The sequence below is a fragment of the Lycium barbarum genome, chromosome 6 (assembly GCF_019175385.1).
Source record: "Lycium barbarum isolate Lr01 chromosome 6, ASM1917538v2, whole genome shotgun sequence".
Lineage (NCBI taxonomy): Eukaryota > Viridiplantae > Streptophyta > Magnoliopsida > Solanales > Solanaceae > Lycium > Lycium barbarum.
The window spans coordinates 106,761,340-106,778,618 of record NC_083342.1 but is presented as its reverse complement, the minus strand read 5'-3'; the positions used below and the strand labels follow the sequence as shown (position 1 = coordinate 106,778,618).

Here is a 17,279-nt window from a genome sequence, read left to right as displayed (position 1 = left end):
CAGATATTTCTGCATACATAACACATGCATAATTTAAAGGAAAGTGGACTGCCCACCTCTACTGGGCAGAGAAACCCATCAAATTGGCCACATATCTTTTATGCTCCAATAAATAATCAAAGCTTCGAACATCTTAAAACCATATGACTTTTAAAGGTAACAGAACCTCAACAAAGCAGATATTCTTCAGGTTTAACCAATGGCACAATATTACAGAGGCAATATCGAGATTAAGAAGACTATCACAAAAATGCCTGTCACATTATATCAGGATCAAAAGGGTCATAGGTGACCTTATACACATCTGAACAAAACACCAGGATGCTTTAAATATTACAGGGATCAAATTGGAAATTTAACAGAGCTAATCATGCTTATTACAAACCAGTAGGACCCTGAGCTAGACTCAAATATTTCATAAGCAAGGGATCAAATTTCAGCAATCTACGCAATCGCCAACCCATGAACTTTTGAACTATGTATCATGCTTTAAAGTATTCTAGATCAGCACCAGGCATGATATTCATCATAAAAAACATAAACAATATTCATACTACCTGTATTTAGATGATATTGCGAGGACTTAGCAGTACAAAATATTGAGAAGAAACAAAAAAAGGGAAGAACTAATGGCAATAAAGCATGTCTTAAAACAACTCAGGACTCGTCTAAGACTCAGCAAATCAAACAACAAGATCACACAAACGAACTATACAGGTAGTACCATCCTGTTGCCCAAATGTCACACCTTTCAGACCATGAGACTACATTTCTCATCATGAATCCCAACAAACTGTAACCTTGTCACTTATTTCTCCATAGCAGGACAGCAAACAGGGATAAGCCAACATACCCTTAGAACAAAACTCACAACCAACACTGTATTGAACCCAACCATTTTTTCATTACCTTAATCCACATAAACTAACCAAATCACAAATAGAACATGCTTTAAACAAATCGAACCAAGCAAATCTTTATATACATGTGTTTTCCTGATCAAGCTATGGATGCACCCAAATGGATGGGTTGAAGCTAATTGATATAAAACATGTTTTTCATACATACGAATCAAACAAATCACTCGGCATGTCCTAGGCAACAAACTAATTAACCTTCAGGTCATCTAAACAATAAATGATGCGACTAAACTAAATTAAATTGCCCAAACATGTTATGAATACCTATTACAGAGACATACCAAGCTTTAGCTAAACCAAAATAGACATATAAACACTTGACGAAACATTTAACAGAATAAAAATAGAAAGTAATAATCCATAGACCATATAAAATCCTGAGAATAAACATGAGAGGGGATTACATACTTTTATATATTTGTCAAAAAAAAAAAAACTAATGACATATGCTTATAAGGACTAACATTAACATCAAAATAATTCAATTAATCCATACAATAAACAACAAACGACAACTTGACAAACAATAATGAGTCCTAAGCAGACATATTAAGATTAGTCATAGACCAATCTAAACAAACACAATCAAACGTACGAACATGCGAAATATGAACACTACATTAAAAACATTATACTAACAGGAGGAAGGTTAACCTTCTTCGGGTGCAGCGAATCTGGAGTGCGAGGTTTTCAGATCTAACCTCGAAACTGTCGAATCCGAGCTTGCGAAGCTCGAATTCACAACAATAACGAAACAGACGAAAAATTGATAAATGCAAGTATTTTGATTTGATATCTTGAACTACCACAACGAACAACAAGTCTGATATTTTGGAAAAAAAAAGGTTTTTGGGGTTTTCAATTTTTGATCTCTAAAGGGGTTTCTGCCGCTAAAAAACCTCTCCCCCTTTTTTGGATCCACAAGTGAATATTTATATCATGATTTTTAGGTTTTTCGCGGTTTGAAATTGGGCCGGGTTTTGAAGTTGAATTCTTTTTTACAAATCAGAACGTTGGGGACAAGGTCGAAGATGGGGTGACAGAGGTGCGTGGGGAACAGGGATGAGTGGGTTTGGCAGAGGCATGGGGTGTCAGGGAAGGCGAGCAGTGGGGGCAACGTGGGGGGTATGGGTCGAAGTGGGGGACAGAGGAATGGTGGAGCAGAGGTGGTGGCGACGGTGGCTGAAGAGAGGAGGGAGAAGGCGGAGAGAGGGAAGGGAGGGAGATGAGGCGCGGCGGAAATGAAAGAAAATAAGAAGGAGGATGGTTTCCTTAAGGTCAACGAAAAAATGGGCTGGACCCGGTCCATTTGTGGATCGGGTATTAGAAGAATGGGCTAGTGAATTAAGACATGAACTGGTCTAAAAATTAGGGTAAAAATATAGGCTGGTCAAAAAATATTTATGAGTTGATTGGACTTTGATTTGAAATTCGATAAATCAAAAAATACGGACTGAGTGCAAGAAATAGTTTGGCTTTTAAATTTGAATAAAAGACCTGTTTAAATAACTTGTGTTAAATATTGCTCAATACAAAATATGCAATCATCAACACTCGGATAAAAAAATGGCGTTGTAATAGCCGTGCAATAATATTTCGAAAATCCACACTGAAATAAATACTATTATTTAATTATGCAAAGATAAATGCGATGTGTGTGCGTAAGCTGGTAAAATGCCAAAATGATAAAAAATTATGAATTATAATAATAGTAATAAATAATAATAATAATAATAATAATAATAATAATAATAATAATAATAAATGCGGTAATAGTAATAATAATAATTGATAGAATAATGCAAGCTAATAATTATAGTAAACATAATATATATTTTTTTTATTTTCCCAAAAATATCAAAAGCGTAAATAGGTATTTTGGCGGAGAGGCGAGACAAAATTGGGTGTCAACAGGGTGTACGGAGATTTGAAACCTTCTGGAGTATGTTGTGTTGTGACACCAGCGTCGGAGTGGTGACCACGTTCCTGAGCCTTATGCATGATTTTCTATTTGCATTATGTGCATATGTTTCCAGTACAGATTTTGATATTTTAATCCGGTATTCTCTCTCTGTCCCTTTCACTTCAGTTATGGTTTGGATTTTTTTACTTTATGTTTTACATACTCAGTACATCTTTCGTACTGACCCCCTTTCTTGGGGGCTGCGTTTCATGCCCGCAGGTACAGAGGTTCGTGATTTGTCAGTGTAGGCCACACATTCTGCTATTACAGAGTGCTCCTTTTGATCCAGAGCCCTTATGTTGGTACCTATCTTCTGCGATGTTTATGCTTTTGTATATTTGATTATTTGGGGTACGGCGAGGCCCTGCCCCGTCATATGATTCCGTTTTGGTTTGTAGAGGCCTATAGTCATATATGTGGGTAATGGGTCATGTGTGTGTGTTCGTTTGTCTATGATCTACATCTTAACGCGGTCCCATCGGTTATGGCGGCCATAATGGCCCGTATGTTTATATATGTGTATATCTGATCGGCGATGTGTATTCCGCCGTCCCTTCTGACTATGATATGATAATTTTTACACGTGCGACCGCTTAAGATAATGTTTGTTTTCAATCTATTTGAGATGATTAATATGAAAGTCTGGGATAGATAAAAATATGCCGAGTCAGTATGTAAGTCTGTTTGGGGTGTCCAAATAGGACATCAGTCGCGGGCCACGGAGCTGGGTCGTGACATTAATCATGCTTTGGGACTTCAATATTTTATATAAAATCCTACTTATTTTGAGCGATTAATAAGGTAGGCTCAATACATTAAGGATAAACAAGAATTCAAATTGTCGTTTTAGTGGTTGAAAAGTGCTCGAACTCCATTTTTGTTTGAAGACTTGGTGTCGTTAGCTTTAAGTTATAACAATATGAAAATACTTAAACTTGTTCATTAATAACAAATCGAAAGCAGTAAAAAATACAGTCATCAAAGAAACAAAAAACTTAAAATACATTCATCAAATCATGCCCTTGAATTGATGCAAAACCAAACATGGTAATATTCTTCAAATTAATAACATCATCATAAATTAAACATAAAACTAAAATCACAATATTCTTAATCATCAGAATAGAAGTTCTCAATATCGTCCTCAGAACAATATTTTGAGTTTCTTAAGACATATCTTTTTTCTGTAGATGTTAATTCTCTACTTGTTGATGATGTTTGTTCTTCGACCAACTTTAGCCTGTAAAGTCTACAACGTCTTGCTAGCATTCTGTTGTTTTCTTTTCTAATTCTTTGTACGGCAGCCTCACAAGTTTCTGGACCTACTCAAGGCATGGTTATTGAGTACCTTGTTGGGATTTGAGCGTTGAGATTTTTTAATTCACGAACAAGACGTTGTGATACAACGTACCGATATGTCCATTCGCGACGTAAACCACAATAATATTCCCGTGGATCTAAATATTTCAGCTCGTGAAAACGGACATTACGCTCTATTAAAAGGTGGGGCTTGAAATATTCTAGCACGAATTCACTGTTATCGGTTGAGGAATCAGTGGAATAGTTGCTTTGATTTGAGTTGTGATCACCACTGCTATTCGAATCTTGTGGAAAAAATACTGACTAATCTATATTTTTACTATTCGACATTGAATTTTAAGTAGATATTAAGTAGTAAAAGGCTCTTTATATAGGTATGCAACTTAATAGGTTGTGGGATCGTGATTATTACCCCCACCAACTTTATTTAATACAGTACAACTATTAATAATATCACGGGGAATCATCGTCATCGGACATCTCACAGTGTGAATCCCTTTTGGATCTGAATCTGACGTAACTAAGTTGGGGTAGTCTAATTTTTTTTTTTTTGGCTTATAAGCTGTTTTCAGCTTATAAACTGTTTTAGATAAGCTAAGTCAAATGGGCCCAATTATTTTTTTGAGCTTATTTTAAGTACAAAATGACTTTAAGTTGGTTAGTCAAACACTCAAAAAAGTTGAAAACAACTTATAAGCCAATCCAAACGGGCTATAAGAAATAATGAAATATAGAGTTAAAAATTATGCAAAAAAGTATGCTGGAAGGTTCTATTCACTCGGTAGTGAGAGTTATTAGCCACCGGATCCATTTTCCAAGGTTTCAAATAAAGCATTTATCCGTAAATTCAAAAAGAAATCATACTCCCGTCTTCCTAATGAAATGAATGTTCCACTAGAGAGATACACTCGAAAATGCTCATTTTGCAATTATGTTGGTCATGACAAGCGTAAGTGTACTTTATGGCATAGTGGTCAAAATACATCTCACAGTGAAAGTACCTCTCGTGGCGGAGGAAACTATCGTGGTGGTGGCACATCTCGCGGTGATGGTGGAAGATCAACTCAAGAGCATGAATTGATAAATGTATTTTAAGTTTTTTGTTTCTTTGATGATTTTATTATTACTACTTTCGGTTTGTTATTAATGAACAAGTTTAAGTATTTTCATATTGTTATAAATGATGCAATTTAATTATTTTGAGATTAGTATGAATGGTGCAATTTTGACTAAAAATAGCACGCTTAAATCTAAACCCTAAACTTAAAGCTAATGACACCAAGTCTTCAAACAAAAATGGAGTTCGAGCACTTTTCAATCACTAAAACAACAATCCGAAGTTTTGCTTATCCTTGATGTATTGAGCCTACCTTATTAATCGCACAAAAATAAGTAAGGTTCTATATAAAATATTGAAGTTTCGGAGTCCCGAAGCATGGTTAATCTATAGCTAAAGTATGTATGATTAATCTATAGTTAAAGTAAGTAAAAAGGTGTAAAGAAAGAGAAGGTCAGCCCAAAAAAAAAGGGTCCCTTTAACGCAGTAAATTACTGCGTTAAATATAGTATGATAACCTTTTTTTGTTGGGATGTTTTGGTTCAAATGGTCTTTTTTGAGGTCATTTTGGTTTCGGACTCCTTTATCAGGTTCTAATTAAATTGGTGGTCTGGGCAGGATAATTTGGGATGCTAACAATATGTGGAAAATGGGATTTCTGTGTACTATCACGGCAAAAAAACATACACAAATGGAGATTTAAGCTCTTCAACTTGGTCTAAAAATGGCTTACAACCATCATATGGTTGCTTTGGAAGTCGACACCGATTCCACTGAGGTAATCAACCTCCTTCAAACTCCTTCCTCCCCTTTTAACGAATTAATTTTTCAATGCAGATTATGGTTGAGGAAATTTCAGAATCCCGCCACAGCTTCAGGGTACCAAATCAGGTAGCACATGCCTTGGCGCACCAAGCAACACTACTAGAAAATAGGCCTATAGCAACAGTTTTTTGGCAACAGTTATCAAGCCATTACAATAGAACATTTCTTGCAACGGTTACACCCGTTGCAGTATCCCTTTTACCTAACGGAACACTTCTACAATTAGACCGTTACATTAGTCTAAGAACTGTTGCTATAGAGATACATATAGTAACAATTATGTGAACCGTTGCGGTAGATTTCTCTATGCAACGGTTCTATAGAAAAAATAGCTATTGCAACGGTTTATTTTCTCCCAATATTTCCCTCCAATAATTTTAGTAACCCGCCAAAGCTTCTTCTTTTTTATGAAAAATTAAATATGAATGTCACTCTATGTAAACACTTCAGTTTCTTTGGTGGAGGGTTTTCTTCTCCAATAAGGAATTGAGCGTTTTTTTCTCCAGTAATGAAGTAAGGATTTTTTGCACCTGGTTCTACAACTAGTACAGGTAAGTTCCCTTCTTTATCTACATTTTTTTATTGATTTCTTAGTGGTACTATGATTGTACTTCAAATCAGAAATTCCATTGAAGGGTTTTTGGAAATAAATAAAAATTACACAAATGGGTTTCTATGAAGTAGATGTTTTTGTTCCAATATATATTTGTTATTTACTCTTATTGTGGTTTAGAGGTTGTATCTCAAATCTGGGTTTCTTATGATTTGAGGAAAAAATCTTTCTTTGAACATTTTGGTTATTATTTTTCACCATTTGCTTTATGGGTTTCCTGGAAATAGGTGGCCAACGCCAAGAACAAAGGTTTAGATCTGAAATATGTGATTCATTGAGTTTCTTAGGCTTAGAAGCAATAGATGGGTGTTATGTTTTGTACCTGAATCAGTACTTTGTCATATTTTTTGTCAATTTTGAAGGTGTATATGAGGATTTGGTGATGTTTTTATGCCTAAAAATTTAGTCTTTTATGAGCTAAAAAAGTGAGTATTAGTTTAGTACAATCTTCAGTTCATGTGTTTTATTTTCCAGTTCATTATGTTTTCAACTAAGACTGTAACTCTAAATTTCAGAGAGTTACTGGTACCTTTTTGAGTTATGATGTTCATTTAAAAGTGTTTTAATCTCATACTATTAAGATAGAAAAACATTTAACAAATTGTCATATACACCCATCGTTTGTGGACTCAAACTATCATTGATGTTTTCTCTGTACCACTATCTTGCTTGCTTATTGTTGTAACCTATTATTTCTTCATATGTATTTATTTGTGCTGCTTTAAGCATTAAACCTCTTTGTTATGTTTTTATTTATTCATTTATTTATATCAAAGAGCTACTAGGATTTCTAGCTGATGCAGAACGAACAATGAGAATGCATATATGTCATAGCGGTAGCGTGATCAATACAAATATGAACGAGTAATGTGTATGTTTACCAGTTATGGATGAGATGATTGAAGAAGGATCAGAGTCAATTAGTATTCTCCCTTTTATTTGATGGATTTGCTTCTCTACCCGTAAATTGATTTTGTTAGACATGTATTTGCTTAAGTTAAAGCAGCATGTGGCCTCCGCAAAATTATTAAGTGGTGAAAGAGTATAATATATTCCCGCTGTAGTTTGTTTGCTCTTGTATATGTCCATGCTAGAAGAAAATATATTAATACATTTTTATGTTGGTATTTCTCCATAGATGGATCATGTTTTTGCTTGTGGTCTATTTTTGTAGGTTAAAAATTTGGCAGAGAAGGTCCGATCTAATAATATCCAGTTTATTTTGTATTGCTTGAGGGTTTGAACGTTTATAGAAGTGCAGGTAATCTACCAGCTAAAACTTCTCTTGCCTTGATATGTCATATTCTAATGCCTTTAAGTCAGTTTGAAAAAAAAATGCAATTTGATAATATTAGATTGCAGTGCCTTTGTATTTCGAACATGGTGTTTCATCAGTTGAGAAATTTTATCCTATACCGCATAGTCTCTCTGTTTATCCTGATCCTCCACTATTAGATCCCATGATATGAAGTATACATTAAGTTTGTTTGTGAGTTCAAGGACCGTTGTCATATGCTTTTTAGTAATTAGTTATCGAGAACTGAGTTCTTGGAATTTTGCACCCTTAACGTATGTCCACTTTTGGAATTTGCAGCCTATCCTATATTTTTTTAATGACTTGCATCCTAATCTCTTTATTTCTTTGAAAAATGATAAAATCCCTCTCTTTTTCATTTTTCTTGAGGGAAAAAGAGTAAAGATATAATTACTATGTCCCAAAATCTTTGAGAGTTGAATATTCTCGACCAAGGTTCATATTTGATTGAAAAAATATGGAGCTGACTCCTCTCCAATAAGCTAAGTTATATGATAGTTCATAATTTTGATCTTGAACAACTTGTGTCATATAAAATTCTCTATTCATATGTTGACAGTGATCTGAAAATTCTAGATATGCCTTCTAGTAGTCACTACATATTGACATCAAGCTCTATTTTTGGTTCTTCACTAACAGATGGCATTCTATTTTTTATCCGTTCTCTGTCCAGTGATTTAGCTTACAAATAAAACTGGGAATTGTTCAGTATATAGCTGCCTCTGTGTGATACAAACTTAATTAAAAAAAGGCTAGTATGTTTTCTTGTTTTACCTGAGCTTAGCAAACATACTCTGATCTTATCTTATGTTCGTTAAAAATTGCTCGAAATTGTTGTCCAAACACTGAAACACCTAATTGTGGGAAAGTTTCCATCTTTCAAAAGAGGTTGTAATGATAATGCTTATGGCAGAAATCTCACCATAGTTTAGCCCAGAAAGTAAGAATGAGACATCAGAGAGAGATGGGATTTTTTGTAAAGGGTGTTGCCCTTTTCTGCCATGTCCATGATTTCTTCTCCATTCATGAAAAACAACAACCCTCTGAGAACACAAAAACAAGAAAAGGAAAATGATAATTGATAAATCATCTCAACAATACCCCATGAGTATTCCTTTGTAAAAAGAGGCTATGCTCTTCCCTTCTCTGCTTCTGCTGCAACCACTGCTATCTATGATAAACAGCAACCCCAAAATTAGATACGTGGTGCCATTTCTACATTGATCGCCGCAGATCACCTGAAAAGGGGCAGTGATGATGATTGCTTCTTTCTGTGCTATTTAGTTTACTGGTTTGAGAAATCTGATAGCTACCTGTTAGTATAGAATTGCCTCGCCAGGATTGCACTAACAGGTACCCCATGAGGATTTTTCTTTCCCGTAATCCTGCTTTTTCATTCTTTACGCATCAGATGGTTGAGCTTTGCTATATCTTGGCGTAGCATCTTTTCGGAGTCTTTTGAGATATGGGAGCTATTTAGGTTTCTGTGTCTCACAAAGTCTTCTTAAGATTGCAGCCATTAGTGGTGTTTAGCTTATGTTTGAGAGAATGTTAATATTTGTGTCCTAGGAATGAGGCTTTTCATGGAACTCGAGAAAGGTTGAGATTTTCTAAAAGTGGTTATTCTCTTTCTCTGTAGTTCAAAGGTGGTTATTCTCTTTCTCTTTCTCTTATCCAACATATCTTGTATGTTCCATTTTTAGGTATACTCATTCAAGGCATCAAATGCTATTTGTCGCTAATATTTGTCAGTTCTGTAAATAATGAAGGAGTTTGAAGGCAGAAGTGGGACTCTATCAAATCACAATCAAGGGTCAAGATGAGGTTTGCTTTGCAATATATAGATGTTTTGGTTACAAATTGGAAGCTTATGGTCACACTTAATGCTCACCAAGTAGCTCTAATTTCATTCATGGGATAAATTGGAGTGTTCTTTTGAAAAATTGCACAGATGCCTGAGGGATATAAGGTATAAGGTCATGAATTTTACCATAGAGGATAATTTTCGTATCTTAAAGTTAAATACTTGCAAATAGTATACCAATACCTTGATTTTATATATCTTCTTCTGGTAAATAAGAGTTCTATCAATATTGGTGAATCAAGAGAGTATTAATAGGGAAAGAAAAAGCAGTATTGATACTGAAATAATTGGTACTTCCTTTTATAAATGAGTTTCTTTAGAAAATCAAAGCTTTTTCTCTTGGATATCCTGCAACCATGATGAAGGTAAAGAGAAGATCAAACTTTCCATTTGGTTTGTTTTCCTTTTCTATAATCTTTTCATCTCACTTCAATTTATTTTTTCAACCTTGTGAAACTTGTGGGTGACAGTTCTCCATTTGTTTTGGCTCAGTTCGAAAGCTTCATATCCATTTTGAAACTATACAGATTGGGTGATTTTTTCTCCATAACTAATTTACCTACATAGTCCAGAATGACTTTTTGTAATTTTGTCAATAGATTAAAATAGAAAACTGTTCAGGTCTTCCCTCTATGTATTATGATTTTTCTTCTTTCATATCTAAGATTTAGATACATGAGAACTCCACATATCTTAATCTCATGTGGCAGTGTGTGCTCTTTGTTGCTATTATATAGTACAATGTCATTGCCTATGCATCTTTTAAGTCAATAATATAGTATATCTATGCATTTTTTATTTCCTGACCTTGGTTGTCCAGCATGGAAGACCGGACATAATAAAGCATGCATTTGACGCTATGTAGGTTGTCCATTTATTTGCACTACGGGGCTGAGGAGTAATCCCTTCTGATCTTAGTGAATTGATTTGAAGTCATTTTGCTCGATTATTACTAATTGTCCAGTACTATGTTATTAAGTCCGTTTCATGAATGATACTTTGTGTTATATCAGTACATAGTTCAGTTACCTCAGTTCAAGTATAGTACTGTTTGAGTGTATTGAATTTGAATGCAATAGTATTGCTACTTTTTAGATAAACAAACAAAGAAAGTTAGATAAAATCCAAACTAGCGCAAACTTCTCCTTTGGTGGTTGTCATTTGGCTTCTCACATAGACATATTTCTATTCTATTTTATATAAGTGGCTAAAGAGGGCTAACACCGCATCAAATGTGTGTACCAAAAGCTTTACAAATTCTACATGCAATGAATGTTTCTGGCCTTGGATTTTTGGATTCATTTCAAAATTTCTACAGTTTTATCTGTTATTTCTTAATGGACGTGTAAACATGTGATTCTATTTTTTTTCAAGAAAATATTGATTTACAATCTTCATTCTCCGTTATTCTCCTTGCTTTGTTTCTTTATTTTCTTTTTTGTACATCGTATGTACTTTTTACTGTTTCAGATATACAATATATGGTCTTTACTCTGTGTTACACTGGACATTAAAGGGAATACGAGGTATATTACACTGCTGAAAGGGAATCAATATTACTCCTACCACTTAACTATAGAAGTAGAGTTGTTCTTCATTTCCTCTTATAGGAAATGTAATATGTATAGTGAAGTAGCATTAAGAAGACACTTAAGAAATCACCAAAATTCTTTTTACGTTAGCATTTCTGTTTGAGTAGAGCCTTTCTGCTGGTCGCATTCGGCGGAGCATTTCCCATTTTGGACAAGCTAATAACAAGAGGATTAATTATTAAAGCAGAAGAAGACGACTTATAACATTTGATATCAACTTTGAGAAAAGTAATTCTGTTACTGGTTATGAACATTTCTCTTTTAAGCTTTTCTAAATCATTTTTCCTTATCATTTTTTTGTAGGTAGTGAAATTGAACAAGGGGATGAAAGAAGTGAATATACATGATCCACTAAGGAGGATTGGGTTAATTTTTTTGGAAAATTGAAAACTTGTGTGTTCCACCTCTTGAATGGTCAAACATTATCTTGATATTTTGCTTTTATGTATATTTCTTGACCTCTTGGATTATTATTTTGGTATGATGTTGGATCTTGTATTATTATTTTGGTATGATGTCGGATCTTGAATTATTATTTTGGTATATATGATGTGGGATCTTGGATTATTATAGTTTCTTCTTGTGATTGATATATGTGCGGTCTATATTGTGTCAGCCCTTTATAGTCAGTTGCAGTAGCCCCATAATATCCGTTGCAGTAGCACCATAATACTCGTTGCAGTAGCATCACAACAACTGTCACGGTAGCCCCATAATATATGTTGCGGTGGACCTACAATACCCGTTGCAGTAGACTTATAATAATTGTTGCAATAGTCCTAAAAATAAATATTAAATAACCGTTGCAATAGGAAGAAACAGTGGTTGAATAGTCAGAAATAAGCGTTGCAATAGCGTTGACTAACCGATGCAAAAATATATATTGCAACGGTTCGTAACTATTCCGGTAGACACATAACCGTTGCAATGATCTTGAAGGGCAAACCGTTGCGATAGGATAATGTATTGCAACGGTTTTAGGAATCGTCACAACAAACCGTCACAATAGACCAATTGTAACGCAAGTTGTTGTAACAGTCACCAAAACCGTTGTAGTAGAACTATAGTAACGGAAAAACAATCTACTGCAACGGTAACAGAACCGTTATCATAGGACAAATTTCTAGTAGTGCAAATTGGGATCTCAAGTCTCTGTTCAACCTATGTTAATGTTTACTCCTCCTGTGTTTGCAATGCAAGAACTAAATAATGATGTGTTATGTACGTATGTCACTAGGAAAGTATCTACTACTACTCCATGTTGTCATCCAGCTAAGTTAGGTAATCGTAGTATTATCAACTCTGTTGTAATGAAAAATCTGAAAATTACGCCGTAGTTATAAATAAATAAAGTCTTCATTACCCAACAAAAAAAAAGGCAAAAGAAAAAAAATCATCCAAAAGAAAAGATTTAGGCAAATTTGCATACCAGGTTCATTACATACGTAGACCGACAAAGAATATTACCACAGCGAGGAGCGATAATAGGAATATCTAGGAAGAAGTTAATCAACCCCATCATTTTAGAAATGAGAGTTTGAATCAAAAATTACATTAAGGATTGACAGAAGGAAGCCAGACGATCATATCATTATCATAGAGAATGAGAAAATCAATCATCATCATTATACGAAGAATATCATAAAAATACAGAATGAGAAAATCGTAAGATGAGATATTTTTGTAAAATAAAGAGAGAGGAAAAGTAACATGCAATTTGAAAGCTATGACGGAAAAGAAAGTAAAGTTTTAACCATGCCGTAAGGTTTATTTTAAGCGATATGCAACTTTAAGATATGGACAGTCAACGGATTGAGAGGCTTTAGGTACTTAGATGAAACTTTATGGATTTTTTTTCTCCCAGTGTTTCCACACTTCCCCTCCAGTGTGACTCGAACCCAGGACCTACCGGTCGTGGGTGAAGGTGCTTAACCACTGAGCCATCCCTCACTGCTTAACCACTGAGTCATCCCTCACTTGTCAAACTTTATGGATTAAGGGGGCTCAGAACACAATTTTATACACGATTTGGATACTCAATTGACTACATTTATCCTTTTTTTTAAAAAAAAAACAACAACTGAATCATGTATGAACCTTAAGCCCACTTCCAAGCCCTCCACGGCCCAGTCATTCGCTCACTCCCAACAGTTTCTATATATATGTTACACCCTATATTTTTGGACTAGAAAATTGGACCGTCCAACATGAGTAAATTTACTCAAGCCCGAAGAATTTGATCATATTCAAGCATGAAACGAATAACTTGGTGTGTACAAGGAATGAAGTCCCACAATTATTTAAGACGAAAAAGTGTGACGACGGTGATTGGGAATGATAATTTATGTGTGGAAAATGAAGTTATGGACTAGTGTTATATTACATGAGAATGTTATACCCCATATTTTTATACGTCGAGTTATTTGCGAAAGAATCAACGTGAGATAAAAACCTCTTATTTTAATTTCTTAACTAGAACTAATCGGTTATAAATTTACTTAGTATAAGAATGTTGTTGAAAATTAGGAACTATTTAATTATGGTGTTAAGTAAAAATTAGTGGCAACAATGAGTCAATATGAACATTAACATGCCATATCCAATGACTCAAAGTCATCTAAAATAAGGCTATTATGGAAGACATACAAATATGCATTTAATGTTGATCCATCCACTACACTTTCATTATATTGTGGACAATTAAATTGGAAAAAATGTACATGTATATTCGGCCAAGGAGCTGAAATTTGGAGGAGGAAAGGTTAGTCATGCAATTGAATATTGAAGCATGCATTACTTTATAAAAGTATACGTTATTTTAGGAAGACATAACATGGTGCAAGGATCATTTCACATTAAATATGGATCATTCATCCTGGAATGATTACAATGGACAAAGGGTGGTGTGTGAATCATTCACCACACATGAGATTGTCTTGTAAACAATTGAAAAGAAATAATAAAGGAAACAAAGATGAAAAATCAGCCAACACACTTAGCCAAAAGTTGAAGAAAAAAATTAGAAAATTTTAAGTGTAAAGTTAATGGAATGAATCATGCCATAAGTGGATCATGTGACCAACTTGTAAGCATCAAAGTTGAACCAAATAATGACTAAGAAATCATCCATCACAATTCATTTCAACTACACAACACAAAGAAAGAAAACCTAAGCCTAGAGAGAGAGCGCATTCGGCCAAAGGGCTGATTTTTGAGCTCTTTGAGTCTTGATCCAAAAATTACTTTCCAAGGTGTTTCAACCCTTTAGAAGGTCCCTATAAACGTGAATATAGTCATTGGAGCAACAAGAACCATTTTCATTTCAATTCACAAACTCTAGCCAAGTTGAGAAGTCAAGTTGTCAAGGTAAGATCTAACTTTCTTTTTCATGTATTAAGGGTGATGTAGATGTGTAAATATAAGTTGTATGCATTAAATAAGGTGTGTTGATGTGAGAAAATTATAGTAACCATGAGGTTATAGGTGTTGATGTTGAAGTATGGTTGTAACTTGATGAACATGAATCGCATGCATAAAATCATGAATGTTGGTGTTGGAATGACTATGTGGCCGAGGGGACTGTTTTGGTGGAATTAATGAACTAATTTTCTTTAATAAATATGGTTGTTACTATCATAGATCTCATGGTAAAAAGGAATGACAAGAATTGGAAGATTGAAAGTGAAGTTGTGTTAGTATGAAAATAATTGAATCTATGATTTTATGTGAGTGATGTTAAAGCATGTTGAAACCGTGTATGGATTGTTTTTGTAAGAAGTTAGTGAAATGATTTTACTTGATATTTTTATTTTTATTGTCATGAATTTTATGATGGAAATGAAGGTGTTTAATGGTTGGAGTTGAAACCAAAGTCGTTTGTGAGTTGTTGTAAGGATTATAGAGATGACGATGTAGCTTAGTTGCGTATGAATTGATGTTGTACTTGTCGTGTGGATAGCTGGTCATAACTTACTGAAATTATATGAAAAGAAGACATGAAATAATGTGTAAGAATCATATGTGGTTTGCTTAGTATGTTCGTAAACGTTTGCACGAATTCCGCACATTGTTGTGTTGTCGGTTAGGGAATGTTTTGGACATGTTGTTGGTTAGGGACTGTTTTGGACGTGTTGTTTTCATTAAATTGGAAAAAATAATTATAGTTAAGAATATACATCATGTTGTCATAGTGGTTGGGCTGTTATAGAATCTTTTCGACGAAATATTATGACTATAGACTAACAAGAATAAATTGGATGTGTCATAATCGCATGTACACTATTATCTAGTGTTGTAAGGTACGAGCTGTTTTGGCACGTTGTTGTTATTCTTACTGAGATTGGAATATTAATGATAATTAAGGTTATGCATTGTTATGTATGTTGGATGGGCTGTTATAAAGTTGTTACATGCAAACGTTAAGGCTACAAACTATTACGAATAACTTGAGAATGTGGTAGCCGTATGTGAATCGCTATTGAATGTTGTGAATACGGACTGTTTGGAATGTTGTGTGGGTTGTCCGAATTGGTATTGAATGTATAATTATTGATGTGGGATTGGTTGTATGTAGTTGGTTTGACTACAATTGAAAACGTCATCTAAACATCTAGAAAGGAGTTACTAACGTTAGAATATGTTTTGAATATCCCCGTAGCTTAACCATAGTTGTTGGTGTCTTAATATAGGTTGAAGTATTATTGGGCAGCGTATACATATTGTGTGACAAATAAGCGCTAAAGGTATGTAAGGCAAACCTTTCTTTCTTTGGCATGATTCTTGTGCTATTCGTTTTATATGTACTCCATGTGACTCCATTCTTAGACGAGTAAGGTCTATATGTTCCTCGTGATGGTTTATTGATATTGTACTCCTATTTTGTTTCGAAGGGAGCATCCATAAGGTGCCAGTTGAATTGCGTATATGGTTTTACTAATGATTTCGAGGAAATTAGTTTTATACTAAAGGGAACATAAAGTTCGATTTTCAAAACCACTCCGAAGGGGGTGCGAGATTTTACTATTTCATTTCATTTACGATTTATGTTTACATTCCATAACATCATCTCTTGTATTGATACTTGTGGATTAAATTTGTGTTGACATGATTGTGATATTAATCCGGAAGCGGCTGCCCGAAGGGGCCATCATTATTTAGCCGGAAGCGGTCGTTCGAAGGGACTATTGTGATACTAGCCGGAAACGGCTGTCCGAAGGGACCATTTTGTTAACATGTCGGAAGCGACATGTGTGTTGGATTGCATTATTTACTTAAATGTTGTTTTGAGACTTCGTGCATGCATTTATGTTTCTTCCAGCGAAGGCTGCATGTATTGAGTTAGATTGTGATTTATTCTATCCTAAATCAAATTATGATTATGATTTGTTACCACCTTACATAATCAGTACATTGTCTGTACTGACGTCCTTTTGCCTGGGGACGCTGCGTTTATGCCTGCAGCCCCATATTGTTTGGCAGGTTAAGTATATAGATAGGATGCTCTGACGTCTGCTGGGATTGGCAAGTTCCACCTCATTCTGGAGTTGTGCTGAGTCATGTATAGATATATGTATGATTATGGGTATGTCAGGGCCCTGTCCTGACTCATACTGTCCAGTTCACTCCTTAGAGACTTCTGCAGACAGTGTCCTGTGGTATGTTTGTCGAGATGTCGACAAAGTGATATCAATTGAGTCATTTAGGGATTTTAAAAGAGTATATATATATATTTTATATGTTATGGATTGATCTAAAGTACTTATTGATTGAAGGTTTTTGAAATGACAGGTTTTAATAGAGCGAACGTCTAA

General features: G+C 34.6%; 1 long non-coding RNA gene across 2 annotated transcripts; it reads left to right on the top strand.

Moving 5' to 3' along the window:
• Nucleotides 1-6,411: 6,411 nt before the first annotated feature.
• LOC132645276 (uncharacterized) lies at nt 6,412-12,059 on the top strand. Of its 2 annotated transcripts, none has more exons than XR_009584060.1 (4): nt 6,412-6,636; nt 7,873-7,959; nt 9,717-9,982; nt 11,773-12,059. It is a non-coding gene; the product is annotated as an uncharacterized LOC132645276 (long non-coding RNA). The 2 variants fall into 2 exon arrangements; XR_009584059.1 differs by having other exon boundaries at nt 6,419-6,636; nt 9,783-9,982.
• Nucleotides 12,060-17,279: the final 5,220 nt, after the last annotated feature.